A 14,612-nucleotide genomic window follows, 5' to 3' on the forward strand; every position below is an offset into this window, starting at 1 on the left:
ATGGGTTAGAGTCCGACCAGATTGGGCACACCTCCAGCAGCCATTGGAGACTGAAGGATAAAACTGGTAATGCAGGGCCAGAACCCTGTACCAGCAGGAGAGCAGTTTGTAATTTGTCTCCTGGAAGGCTACTACCACAGAGGACTTATGCCTGAGTAGGAAGGAAGTTTCCCAGTCCGTGGTGCTGGGGGTGCAGCCAAGTTCCCTCACCCTGTCTGTAGGGGAGGAGATTCAGAGAGTCTTGACTTAGCATCGAATGAAGCAAAGACACACCATGTGTGTGGGCTTATCCATGTCCAAATAGGGATCCTCAAAGGCCATCCGATCTCTGTGTAAATCACCAGATACTCGCCATGTGTCATAGAAATGTCGAAGCTGTGCATACTGAAAGGTGAGCATAGAGGACAATGCAACATCTCCCACAATTTCCAGTAAGGACTTCAGGGAGGAGAACTGGAGGATCCGGGTAAATGGGAAAGGAGTACCTGGGAGGGTGTTCAAGAAGCCTTTGGGAGAGGATCCCGGGGTAAAATCTTTATAACCAATCAAGGAAGTCAGGGGGCAGAGTGGCTTAAACAAACACGTCTCCGTGAGGTGGCGAAGACATATCTGGAGAACGGGAGACAAAGGAAGGAAATGCTTTGGTTGTTCTGGTCAATAGGCCGGGCAAATCCAGGGGATGAAAGTGAGGGGGAAAGGAGCCACCACTGATTCCAAGCGCACCCACAATTTAGTGCAGGCGACATGGAACCAGTGTAAGATGTGGATGGCAGAATCAGCTAAGTAGTAAGAATAGGGGTCGGGGAAAGCCAAACTGTCGGTTTTAGGTTGAGCCATCGTGTATCTAGCCACCCTGTGGCCAGATCCAGACCATATGAATCGGGGAATAAGCCTGTTAAGGGAAGGATGAAAGCGCATATGAGCGCGACTGGTAACATCTGAAATAAATATATAAAATAGATCACAGAAAAAATATGCGAGGTTAACTGAGATATTCTCACACCGAAATGAGAATCGGTGACGAAAGAAGTTATACAAAAAAGGATTACTCAGTCCTCAGCATAACCACTCAAAAAGACTGTACCATGGATATGTAGTCCGATATGGAAAAGAATAGTAGACTTCCAGACCAATATAAAATTATTTAATACTAAAAAGTCAAACAATTTTAAACAATATTAAAATTATGAAAAATAAATCAAAAGAATTGCAGCCGCAGGGCCCTACGGCTGCATGTAAAATAAGTAAGAAGATTATGAAAATTATTCTATCACCAATAAAACCTTGGAAATATATCTATATGGCTAATAGTGTTTCACTGTGATCGATCATGAGAACAGCATTTGAAGATGTATACAAAATTATGTGCTACACAATATAACAAAATGTAAATGTAGCAAAATGGCAAGATAAGTAGCGATATATATTCAAACAGCTGTGATAGTAATAAACCTGTAAAGAAAAAAGAATTGTCCTATGTGGGTATCAGCGTCCGTTCTGAATTGATAAGAAAAATAAACAAATGTATAATGGATATATTAAATGTACAATGGATATATTGTCCAGCAATGTATCTGGGGATTTAGTGCGGGGGATGTTGATCATTTATGGCGGGGTGACAAGTGACTGGAGGTACGGCTGGAAGGACCTGCTGTGCCAAGATATCATTCACCACTGAGAAAGGGGTTAGAGCGGTTTATGCTCATCTTTATACCCTGAAACGCGTTGGTATTTATTTTATTTATTTTTGCAGATATAGATCAAATGACCATGGAGAGATAATGGTTAAGCCTCAAAATTAATGTGGGGAACATATTAACCCTTATGATTTTTGTCCTTTTTGCCATTGCTGGACTATTAGTTTTATTTTATTGCCGGATTATCGGATTTATCCATTTCTAACCTAATATTGGGGATTTGTTTGCATAAAAGACAATTCAGTTTGCCATTCAATAGACATACCGGACTATTGGATCCATCTTCCAGCGTTCCTGGAAATTCATCTGTGCGGGACTTCTCTATTGGCTGTTATTCACACAAGCTTTCAAATGTTGCCACAACCATCGCAACCGTTACATCACTGTGAGGCAGGCCGAGTCCAACCGATCAGCTGACTGCCAGACACGTGACCACCCACCCGCTACTTCAGACGCCGGGAGCTCGCGGCGGCGGTTGCACCTGCCGGTGCTCCAGCCGTTTTTAGCTAGAGCAGAATGATCATCAGTCCGGTTCCATCGCGGAGTGGGTGAGTGGCACATCAGTGCCTGTGTCGTTCTTATTAATATCTTGGCACAGCAGGTCCTTCCAGCCGTACCTCCAGTTACTTGTCACCCCGCCATAGATGCTCAACATCCCCCGCACTAAATCCCCAGATACACTGCTGGACAATACATCCCTTGTACATTTAATATACCCATTATACATTTGTTTATTTTTCTTATCTATTCAGAACAGACGCTGATACCCACATAGGACAATTCTTTTTTCTTTACAGGTTTATTACTATGTGGGTATCAGCGTCTGTTCTGAATAGATAAGAAAAATAAACGAATGTATAATGGGTATATTAAATGTACAAGGGATATATTGTCCAGCAGTGTATCTGGGGATTTAGTGCGGGGGATGTTGAGCACCTATGGCGGGGTGACAAGTAACTGGAGGTATGGCTGGAAGGACCTGCTGTGCCAAGATATTAATAAGACCGACACAGGCACTGATGTGCCACTCACCCACTCCGCGATGGAACCGGACTGATGATCGTTCTGCTCTAGCTAAAAACGGCTGGAGCACCGGCAGGTGCAACCGCCGCCGCAAGCTCCCGGTGTCTGACGTAGCGGGTGGGTTGTCACGTGTCTGGCAGTCAGCTGATCGGTTGGACTCTGCTTGCCTCACAGTGATGTAACGGTTGCGATGGTTGCGGCAACACTTGAAAGCTTGTGTGAATAATAGCCAATAGAGAAGTCCCCGCACAGATGAATTTCCAGGAACGCTGGAAGATGGATCCAATAGTCTGGTATGTCCGTTGAATGGCAAACTGAATTGTCTTTTATGCAAACAAATCCCCAATATTAGGTTAGAAATGGATAAATCCGATAATCCGGCAATAAAATAAAACTAATAGTCCAGCAATGGCAAAAAGGACAAAAATCATAAGGGTTAATATGTTCCCCACATTAATTTTGAGGCTTAACCATTATCTCTACAAGGTCATTTGATCTATATCTGCAAAAATAAATAAAATACCAAACGCGTTTCAGGGTATATAAAGATGAGCATAAACCGCTCTAACCCCTTCCTCAGTGGTGAATGATATCTTGGCACAGCAGGTCCTTCCAGCCGTACCTCCAGTCACTTGTCACGCCATTATTTTTCTTATCTATTCAGAACGGACGCTGATACCCACGTAGGACAATTCTTTTTTCTTTACAGGTTTATTACTATCACAGCTGTTTGAATATATATCGCTACTTATCTTGCCATTTTGCTACATTTACATTTTGTTATATTGTGTAGCACATAATTTTGTATACATCTTCAAACGCTGTTCTCATGATCGATCATAGTGAAATACTATTAGCCATATAGATATATTTCCAAGGTTTTATTTGTGATAGAATAATTTTCATAATCTTTATAATTTTTATATTGTTTAAAATTGTTTGACTTTTTAGTATTAAATAATTTTATATTGGTCTGGAAGTCTACAATTCTTTTCCATATCGGACTACATATCCATGGTACAGTCTTTTTGAGTGGTTATGCTGAGGACTGAGTAATCCTTTTTCGTATAACATCTGAAATAAATTTAACAGGCCAATATCATTGCAACATATACACAGCGTACTGACACTGTTACATTGTTACAGTGTCACTCTATCACAAAGAACAGCGCTACTACTGAGTGACTCAGTGAATGATATGCAGAGATCGTGGAAGAGTGCTCCTCAATTTTTTTGTCTGCAACTTTTAGTGGAATCTTTTTTTTCATTTATGATTTTATTTGTATTTAAAGGAGATATCCAGTGGTGAAAACTAATCCCCTATCCTAAGGCTAGGGCATAAGTTTCAAATCGTGGGGGGCCTGACTGCTGGGGCCCCCCACGATCCCCTGTACGGGGCCCCTTCGGCAATATCCTGCTCTGCCATAGAGTTGTATTGAGGGGGCGTGTCGGCCGCCGCTTCCTGCGGTGGTCGACACGTGCTGTCTGGCCAGAGAGCCGGGGCCCCGTACAGAGAGATCGCGGAGGCCCCAGCAGTCAGACCCCCAGCAATCTGAGACTTATCTTATATCCTTAGGATAGGGGATACATTTTTCACCACTGGACTACCCCTTTAAGAACTGGTGTATTTTTAATTAATTTATTATTAACCAGGTCAAGGATGGGTTTTGACTTTTAATCATATTTGAACTCTTTATGTAATTTTTTAATGTTATGTATCACAGGAAGTCCCTTTTTTATCAGCCTGGAAAACCTACATCTCTCTAGCCATGCCCCTATTACAAAGGCCACACCTCTTTTTGATCTGCAAAAAAGTGTTGAAATGTGTCTGAAGTCCAGTAAATACTATGCTTAAAATAGCATATATGTCCCATACTGAGTCACTAGTTCGTCCAAAGAAAGCAATAGCGTTCACTGTTCCTCTTAACAGTTTGCGTCAGAATCCTGAGTTATGGGAGTTGCATGCACAGCTGAATTAATGTATTCATATGGAATAGAACTGTTGTGGTGCAAAGTCTGTGCCATTCAGGTAATCCTCTGTAGCCACGTTTCAGCATCTGTATTACTCTCACAAGACCCGGACTCTTCTTGGTTCAAGCAAACAAATCTGTCTTCAGTGTCACCTGCACTAACCTATCTGTACAGACAGGTATTGCAGGTGACACCAATGACAACCATAGTTAACTTATCCTGTTCTGTTCTCCCCTGCTATCATCAGGGCCGGTTTTAGACTTAATATGGCCCTTGGCAATATTAAAAGTGGGACCCCAAAAATATATATTGCACTAAAAAGTCAGTCACATTTAGTTAATTCAGGATGCAAAAGTCACAAGGCGCATGTCCCTTTAGACACACACTATTTGCTAGACACAATTGGGGAGATTTATCAAAACCTGTGGAGAGGCAAAGTTGCCCATAGCAACCAATCAGATTGCTTCTTTCATTCTTAACAAGGCCTGTGAAAAATCAAAGAAGCAATCTGATTTGTTGCTATGGGAAACTGGTCAACTTTGCATCTCCACAGGTTTTGATAAATCTCCCCCAATACCACTATATTGTTTCTAAATAAAAACCACTATAAATAGACCAATAGTCTTACATACAGTGATCATATACGCTGGCACCCTGCAGACCAAATAAGTGATTACAGTGCAGTTACATGCAGTGACTAGCTGTGTAGCTGTGTCCCAGCTGTTGCAAAACTACAACTCTAAGCATGCTAGTATTTGTAGCATTGCCACAGCTGGAGGCACTCTGGTTGTAAAATATTGATATATACACACACATGCATAAATCAGTATTTCCCAACCAGGATGCCTCCAGCTATCGCAAAACTACAACTATATAATAGTAGTTTTGCGATAACATTATTTATATATATATATATATATATATATATATATATATATATATATATAACCACGACTGAAATCCAAAAAGAGTGAGTTTATTCCATGATGTGAGAGAGACTACGTTTCTCCAGCCTCACGCTGGCTTTCTCAAGTGCTAAACAGGTGGCATGTTTGAGGCTTAAAGGGGTACTCCGGTGAAAACCTTTTTTCTTTTAAATCAACTGGTGGCAGAAAGTTAAACATATTTGTAAATTACTTATATTAAAAAATCTTAATCCTTCCAGTACTTATTAGCTGCTGAATGCTACAGAGGAAATTCCTTTCTTTTTGGAACACTGATGACATCACGAGCACAGTGCTCTCTGCTGACCATCTCTGTCCATTTTAGCAACCATGCATAGCAGATGTATGCTAAGGGCAGCATGGTGGCTCAGTGGGTAGCACTGCTGCCTTGCAATGCTGGGGACTTGGGTTCAAATCCCACAAAGGACAACAATAAATAAAGCGTTATTATTATTATAATAACATCAGCAGAGAGAACTGTGTTCTTGATGTCATCAGAGAGAATTCCAAAAAGAAAATAATTTCCTCTGTAGTATTCAGCAGCTAATAAGTACAGGAAGGATTAAGATTTTTTAATAGAAGTAATTTACAAATAGGTTTAACTTTCTGCCACCTGTTGATTTAAAAGAAAAAAGGTTTTCACCGGCATATCCCTTTAAATAAGCCAACGTATCACAAGATTATGACATCATTAAACAGTGATTTACATATAAAAACAATATACAAAACATCATATAGATGAGACATCCCGAGCATCAGAATGCGAATCAATGTCACTTCTATGTGCACAATGTGCATATTCTCCATTGTGCACCACCCAATTGTGTGGTGCAATAAGTGTCCATAAGAAAAGTGTCCATAATATAAACTTGTACAGATTACCTCCTGACTAAGGCTGGGTTCACACTACGTTTTCTCCCATACGGGAGCGCATACGGCAGGGGGGAGCTAAAACCTCGCGCTCCCGTATGTCACCGTATGCGCTCCTGTATGTCATTCATTTCAATGAGCCGGCCGGAGTGAAACGTTCGGTCCGGTCGGCTCATTTTTGCGCCGTATGCGCTTTTACAACCGGACCTAAAACTGTGGTCAACCACGGTTTTAGGTACGGTTGTAAAAGCGCATACGGCGCAAAAATGAGCTGACCGGACCGAACGTTTCACTCCGGCCGGCTCATTGAAATGAATGACATACGGGAGCGCATACGGTGACATACGGGAGCGCGAGGTTTTAGCTCCCCCCTGCCGTATGCGCTCCCGTATGGGAGAAAACGTAGTGTGAACCCACCCTAACACAATATACTCCTTCCTAGACGCCGATTTCACATGGTTACAGCCTCCCGCTGTGTGAACAATCAACTTCCGATTTGCAGGAGAAGTCGCAAAGTGTCCATGGCAATCTGAGTGTTGCTGCATCCAGCGTCGTTCCTAGACTCTATTATGTAACAGAGCGTCCATAGTAACCAATACGTTGTCCAATCCATCGTCCTTCTCTGCGCATTCTCACTCTTGGAGAGGACGTATTTGGAGATACATAACGGCCGGTCATAGAAGTCATTGTCCTTAGCAACCGGATCAATGCAATGTACTTAGGTAAGTAAAAAATTTGGTTCTTGCCATGTTGAGGTATTCATAACAAGAGGAACAGTGTTGCCACTGACACATACAGACCATACACTCCAGGGTGGTGACACAGCAGTCCCCTATGTATAGGGCATACAGGGAGGTGCTTTCACGGTGTACAACATGCACATAGATGACACAAGCACCGGATAGGGGATGTTCCGGTGACCCAGACCAGGTATCATCTTCCACTTTCCATAATCCCTTACCCACACAGTTAAAGGGAATTGTCACCAATGTACCCCTAATGTACATATACCTGTGGTGATACCAAAGTTCCTCTTGAATGAACTAAAAAAATATTGGCATTACCTCCAACAATTGGAGAAAAAAATAGCTCATGTTGTAGCAGACACGCTTGCAGGTTGCCATGGGTGACGACAAGATTCTATAGAAGATAATTGATGTTTTCTTGATTGTAGTAACATACATCGTCACGGTAGGAGTAGTAGCATGGGCGGTCTCAGGTACAAATGAAAAACTGAAATATGATAAAAAGAAAAAAAAATTCAGTATAACATGTCACAATATTATATACAATAAGACATTACTAACCTCATATAGAGCTCTAACTGTCAACGCTTAATTATTTTAGGTAGAACCATAAATTCTACGTTTAATCCATTCGGTTTTAAAACTATTCAATAGAAAAATCCACTTGAGTTCCCTCGTCTGGAGTTGTATTAATCTCTCGCCACCTCTCTTAAGTGGAGGAATATGGTCTACTATCATGCATCTCAAATTAGATTCTACATGTCCAGCATCTGAAAAATGCTTGGACACTGGTAAATCGGCCCGTTTTTTTCGAATAGAACAGCTATGCTGGTTAAGCCTTGTTCTGAGGTCACACTTGGTTTCTCTAACATAGATAAACTTACATGGACACCACAGAATGTAAACTATGTAATCACTTTCACAAGTAAGATAACATTTGATGGGATAGGTGCGTAGTGTCATGGGATGTGTGAACACACTGCCTTTTTGGATATATTTGCAACGTCTGCATTGCCTGCAAGGGAAATGACCTTTAGATTAAACAGATAAATATTTTTGTGTTTTGTTAGAATTCCCTGAGATGTTAGATTTGACTACACAATCTCTCAAATTGCGTGCATGTCGGTACGACATCAATGGTAGAGACCTAAATTCCAGAATGTACGGGTAACTATTTTGAGTCAAATGACAATGTTTACGAATTGATTGTGCAACACTGCCTGATATTTCATTGTATGTGGAGATAAACGGTATAGTTAGTTTTATCTTTTTTTACACATAGATGGAGTGCCAGTTTGCTTCTCTTTCTTGCCTCTGTTCACATGGCGGGATATTATCCTAGTGGGGTTACCCTTTCCTGAAATTGTTTGACCATGTGATTAACAGCATGATCAAACTTGGTATCTGTAATACTACTGGCTCTTAGTAGCTGACTATATGGGAGAGAGGAAATCATAGGTCTAGGATGAGCAGACTCAACTTCAACAGGGTATTGCAGTCAGTTGGTTTGTGATATATCAGTGGAGAGTTTACCTGCAATCATGACTTCAGTATCCAAAAAGTGGACCTTCTTTTCTGAAAAAGTTCAAGTAAATTGTAGGTCATGATCAACATTATTTAACCTCTTCAGGACGAAGGGCGTATGCAGACGCCCTGCATCCTGAGTCCTTAAGGACGGAGGGCGTATGGATAAACCCGTGGGAATTCCGGTCCCCGCCGCTAGCTGGTGACAGGATGACAGTGGGGGGGGGGGGGGGGGTCACTGTTCTGGCACCACGGGGAGCTTTGTAAATGCACAAGGCCCCCAACTTCTATTCCAACCAAATTCTCTCTTCATAATCTCAATGGCGCTCCTCTTCTGAGCATTGTAGTGCGCCAGCAGAGTACTTGACGTCCACACATGGGGTATTTCCATACTCAGAAGGGATGGGGTTACAAATTTTGGGGACATTTTCTCCTATTACCCCTTGTAAAAATGTAAAATTTGTGGGGGGAATTAGCATTTTAGTGAAAAAAAGTTTAACAAAAAGTCGTCAAACACCTGTGGGGTGTTAAGGCTCACTGGACCCCTTGTTATGTTCCCTGAGGGGTGTAGTTTCCAAAATAGTATGCCATGTGGGGGTTTTCTTGCTATTCTGGCACCATAGGGGCTTCCTAAATGTGACATGCCCCCCAAAAACCATTTTAGAAAAACTCACTCTCCAAAATCCCACTGTCGCTCCTTCCCTTCTGAGCCCCCTAGTGCACCCACAGAGCACTTCACATCCACATGAGATATTTCCTTACTCGAGAGAAATTGGGTTACAAAGTTTATTAAGATTTTTCTCCTTTTACCCCTTGTAAAAATAAAAAAAACTGGGTCTACAAGAACATGCAAGTGTAAAAAATGAAGATTTTGATTTTTCTCCTTCACTTTGCTGCCATTCCTGTGAAACACCTAAAGGGTTAACACGCTTACTGAATGTCATTTTGAATACTTTGAGGGGTGCAGTTTTATAATGTGGTCATTTGTGGGGTATTTCTAAAATGAAGGCCCCTCATATCCACTTCAAAACTGAACTGGTCCCTGAAAAATTCAGATTTTGAAAATTTTGTGAAAAATTGGAAATTGCTGCTATACTTTGAAGCCCTCTGATGTCTATTAAAAGTAAAAACATGTCAACTTTATGATGCCAACCAGACATATTGTATATGTGAATCAATATATAATTTATTTTGGATGTCCATTTTCCTTATAAGCAGAGAGTTTCAAAGTTAAAAAAAAGCTAAATTTTCAAATTTTTCATAAAATTTTGTAGGGTTGCAACGATTAATCGATGTAATCGATTAAAATCGATAACGGGATTCGTTGTCGACAAATCCAGTTATCGAATAATCGCCCGATTTGTTGTCTGCCGTCAGTGGCGGCAATGAATGAATAAAGCCGACATGTCTCCGCCGCTGCCCTGCTCCTAGTGCAATCAGCCCACCGCCAGTGTAAGGTGAGATTTCCGAACGCGCTAGGAGCAAGGCAGCAGTGGGGACATGTCGGGCGGCAGCAGCAGGGGCCCCCCTTTAGACCGCAGCCCCCACCCTTGTAGACAGCTCCGCTGCCCCGTTTTCCCATCCGCATCACGTTGTCCTATGGAGAACCATGTGACATACACCTCACTCCACCTCCTCCCCTGTGCCTGGTGTAATGTTACGGAGGAAGCAGAGTGACGTGTGTCTCACATGGTCCTCCATAGCACAGCGTGATGCGGACGGGAGAACTGTGCAGCGGAGCGGCAGCCCCCGACAGAGGACAGCTGCAGGTGAGCTGTCTGCAAGGGTGGGGGCTGCGATCTAAAGGGGGGCCCTGCTGTCTACAAGGGTGGGGGCTGCGGGCTAAAGGGGGGCCCTGCTGTCTACAAGGGTGGGGGCTGTGGGCTACAAGGGTGGGGGCTGCGGTCTAAAGGGGGGCCCTGCTGTCTACAAGGGTGGGGGCTGCAGGCTAAAGGAAAGCCCTGCTGTCTACAAGGGTGGGGGCTGTGGTCTAAAGGGGGCCTTGCTGTCTACAAGGGTGGGGGCTGCTGTCTAAAGGGGGGCCCTGCTGTCTACAAGGGTGGGGGCTGCTGTCTACAAGGGTGGGGGCTGCTGTCTAAAAGGAGGGCCCTGCGGTCTAAAAGGAGGGCCCTGCGGTCTAAAAGGAGGGCCCTGCGGTCTAAAAGGAGGGCCCCTGCTATCTAAAGGGGGGGGGTGGCTGCTGTCTAAAGAGGGGGGGGGGTGGCTGCTGTCTAAAGAGGGGGGGCCCTGCTGTCTAAAGGGGGGCCCTGCTGTCTAAAGGGGGGGCCCTGCTGTCTACAGGGGTCTGTAAAAGCAATGGTCTGCAGTCTGCTCATACACATGTGTATAGGAGTGCTATATAAAAAAAAAAGTAAAGAAAAAAAAATTTAATTTATTGCTCCCCCAAAAAAAAATTAGCTCCCCCTTTTTCTATTGCTATACAAAAAAAGTAAAATAATTTTTTCTTTTACATATTTGATACTACCGCATGGCTAACTGTCTGAACTATTAAAATATTAGTGAATCATTAAAAAAACATTTTTAATAGTTCAGACAGTTACCCATGCGGCAATATCAAATCTACGCTAGTTTCTGTACAGGAGCATTAATAATGATCCTGTACAGCAACCGGTGTAAACGTAAAAAAAAAAAATTATAATAATAATAAAATTGCTGCTGTTTGGTCACATCACATGCTAGAAACTTTTAATATGGCCATTGTACATAGTTTATCAAGTAGAATCAGCTGAACCCCCTTTTTTTTGGCATTTGACATTTTTTTTCGATTAATCGATAAAATAATCGACAACTAATCGATTATTAAAATAATCGTTAGCTGCAGCCCTAAAATTATGGAATTTTTCACCAAGAAATGATGTATCGACAAAATTTTACCACTAACAAAGTAGAATATGTCACGAAAAAACTATCTCTGAATCAGAATGAAAAGTAAAAGCATCCCAGAGTTATTAATGCTTAAAGTGACAGTGCGTCCTTAAGGTGAAAATGAGCTGCGTCCTTAAGGGGTTAAGAATGTCTTAAATTCTCCCAATCCAGATGAGGAAGACATCATCTAGGTATCTCCACATCCCCAAGAGATTATCGGAGTGGAGGGATACATAGATGTGTTCCTCCTCAAAATCCGCCATCACGATATTGGCGTATGTGGGCACCACGTTGCTGCCCATGACAGTCCCACGCAATTGAAGATAAAAGGTCTCATTAAATATAAAGTAATTATTATCCAAGACAAAGGTTAATAACTCTAAAATAAAATCAATTTGTTTAGGGGTAAGGTCAGTTTTTTTCAAACCTCTACCAACAGCTCTCAACCCTCTTTTATGCTCTATTGAGGTATAGAGAGAGACTATATCAAAAGTGGCGATCATACAGTTGTCTGGTAGAACAATAGATTAAATAATCAACAAAAAATGTATAGTGTCTTGCAAATAAGATTTTGTATTGGTAGCCAATGATCGTAATACTTTGTCAAGAAAAATTGACACATGGTTGGATAGAGAACCGCTGCCGGAAACCATAGGCCTACCGGGTGGATCAATTAGGCTCTTATGGATTATCGGCAAGAGGTAAAGTACAGGCGTAATTGGAAACTCAACCAATAGAAAATTTAAAAGTTTTTTTATCAATGATATTTTCCTCCACTGCTTTGTTTAACCACTTCCCGCTATAGAACGTATGCATACGTCCAAACATCTGACACGTTCGCGCATTTGGACATATGCACAACGGATGAATTTATATAGTGTGAAAGCAGCCTCAATCGTATTGACTCACAGAAAAAAAAGATAACATGCCATATTTACGTTAAAATGAAGACAAAAAAAAAAGTTGTATCCTTAACCTCTAGAGGATACTGGGTGTACCTGTACACCATGGCTGCCTGCTTGGTGAACCAGGGCAAACATGTATGCCCGGAGTCCTGTCCATGAGCAGCCAGGGACCCAACGGTTATGGTGGACATCAGCTATCATGTTGATGCCTGCCAATAATCCTTCAGATGCAGGTGGAGTAAAAAGGACCAATCGGACCAACCGTGGTAAAATTGCGGTGGTCTGATAAGTAAAAATGGCCGCCGGAGGTCAACTCACTCACTGCTCCTGCAGTGTTAAAAAAAAAAAAAAAGTAAAGAAGTTTTAATAAAAGTGAATAAGCCCCTTCCCTAATAAAAAAAAAAGTAAAATGTTCCACTTTTCCCAATTTACAAATAAATGTAAAAAAATAAATAATTCAACATACTTGGTATCACCACATGCGGAAATATCTGATCTATTAATTCCTTCCCACTATAGGACGTATGCATATGTCCCAGCACTTGACATGTTCGTGCGCTGGGACGTATGCATACATCCTAGTGATCTCCGGCACTGCCGCGGGCAGCGCAGAAGATCGGTGACTGGACCTGGCTGTTAATCCCAGCCACAGGCTGGATCGCACAGGCTGTCAGGGCCGCCATCAGGGGGGTACAACCCATACACCTGTATGGGGCCCGGAGCTTCAGAGGGCCCGGCCAGCTCTGGACCTTTTCTTTTTATTATTGTTTTTTTTCCGGCTTGTCAGTGAGTGACTGCGACTGTCACTCACTGACCGCTGGGGGCCCGCCAGACTATGACCGGGCCTCATAGTCCGGGGGGCCCGAAGGACTATGGCCTGCTCTTTCTAGGGGCGCGGGCCCCTTAAGAGTCACGGCAGGGCCGGACAGGCCAGGGTCTGATGGGAGTCGACGTGCCCCGTGCAGGCACGCACGTTTACTCTAGTCACCTGACCTGTCCCTGCGCGATCTCCAGTCCAGACGATCCTCCCCGTGCACAGGAGCAGCAGCCTCCGCTGCACCGATCCCTGGCAGTCAGCAGGGTAGGTGAACTTGCGGGTGCAGGGGGGTTTGCAATGGTTATGAGAGGTGCAGGGGGGGGGGGTGATGGGAGGTGCGGGGGGAGAGGTGCTTGGGGTGTTATGGGGATGATGAGAGGTGCAGGGGGGTGATGAGAGGTGCAGGGGGGGTGATGAGAGGTGTGGGGGGAGAGGTGCTTGGGGTGTTATGGGGATGATGAGAGGGGCAGGGTGGTGATGAGAGGTGCAGGGGGGGGTGATGAGAGGTGTGGGGAGAGATGTGCTTGAGGTGTTATGGGGATGATGAGAGGAGCAGTGGGCGATGAGATGTGCAGGGGGGGTGATGAGAGGTGCGGGGGGAGAGGTGCTTGGGGTGTTATGGGGATGATGAGAGGTGCAGGGGGGGTGATGAGAGGTGTGGGGGGAGAGGTGCTTGGGGTGTTATGGGGATGATGAGAGGTGCAGGGGGGTGATGAGAGGTGTGGGGGGAGAGGTGCTTGGGGTGTTATGGGGATGATGAGAGGTGCAGGGGGGTGGTGAGAGGTGCGGGGGGAGAGGTGCTTGGGGTGTTATGTGGATGATGAGAGGTGCAGGGGGAGTCATGAGAGGTGCAGGGGGTGATGAGAGGTGCAGGTGGGGGTGATGAGAGGTGTGGGGGGAGAGGTGCTTGAGGTGTTATGGGGATGATGAGAGGTGCGGGGGGAGAGGTGCTTGGGGTGTTAGGAGGGTGATGAGAGGTGCGGGGGGAGAGGTGCTTGGGGTGTTATGGGGATGATGAGAGGTGCAGGGGGGGTAATGAGAGGTGCAAGGGGGGGTAATGAGAGGTGCAAGGGGGGGTAATGAGAGGTGCAGGGGGGGTAATGAGAGGTGCAGGGGGGGTAATGAGAGGTGCGGGGGGGGGGGTAATGAGAGGTGCTTGAGGTGTTATGGGGATGATGAGAGGTGCAGGGGGGGTGATGAGAGGTGCGGAGAGGGGATGATGAGATGTT

At 44.0% G+C, this 14,612-nt stretch overlaps 1 protein-coding gene and 1 long non-coding RNA gene across 8 annotated transcripts in view; one reads left to right on the plus strand and one right to left on the minus strand.

The window, feature by feature from the left end:
• The window catches only part of KDM2A (lysine demethylase 2A), a 703,602-nt gene that overhangs the window by 450,510 nt on the left and 238,480 nt on the right, over positions 1-14,612 (plus strand). The window lies entirely within an intron of this gene.
• LOC130282651 (uncharacterized) overlaps positions 6,921-14,612 on the minus strand; it is a 96,883-nt gene continuing 89,191 nt past the window's right edge. The window contains exon 3 of the long non-coding RNA XR_008846477.1: positions 6,921-7,738. This is a non-coding gene — a long non-coding RNA (uncharacterized LOC130282651). The remainder of the gene's footprint in view (positions 7,739-14,612) is intronic.

Source organism: Hyla sarda, chromosome 7, assembly GCF_029499605.1.
Source record: "Hyla sarda isolate aHylSar1 chromosome 7, aHylSar1.hap1, whole genome shotgun sequence".
Taxonomy (NCBI): Eukaryota; Metazoa; Chordata; class Amphibia; order Anura; family Hylidae; genus Hyla; species Hyla sarda.